A 441-nucleotide genomic window follows, 5' to 3' on the forward strand; every position below is an offset into this window, starting at 1 on the left:
GAGCGACTAGAGCGGATACACATCCGGTGAGGGTTCGATTGCTCAATTACATGTTTCCACCCATGATCATCTCTTTTCTTGCAAGTTTGTAAAATCTTTTTAATAATTCAATTCAATTGTGGGTTGAGTGATCGCTATTGCCTTAGCCCTTGTGTTTGTATATGTATTCTTGGAAATTGATTTATTTTGACTAAGTGGATGCATTCATGTAGATAGATTACATATAGATAGGTTGCATGTAGTTAGTTTGCATTGAATAAATGTTGATGTCCCTTTGCTTCTTTCTTGATTTTAGCATGAGGACATGCTTAGTTTAAGTGTGGGGAGATTTGATAAACCCCGATTTTGTGGTTTATCTTGTGCTTATTTTGGGGGATTTTATCACATTTTCTCACATTTATTCAATGAAATAGCATGGTTTTACAATTCTCCCTTGATTTG

The sequence above is a fragment of the Arachis ipaensis genome, chromosome B02 (assembly GCF_000816755.2).
Source record: "Arachis ipaensis cultivar K30076 chromosome B02, Araip1.1, whole genome shotgun sequence".
Classification (NCBI taxonomy): Eukaryota; Viridiplantae; Streptophyta; class Magnoliopsida; order Fabales; family Fabaceae; genus Arachis; species Arachis ipaensis.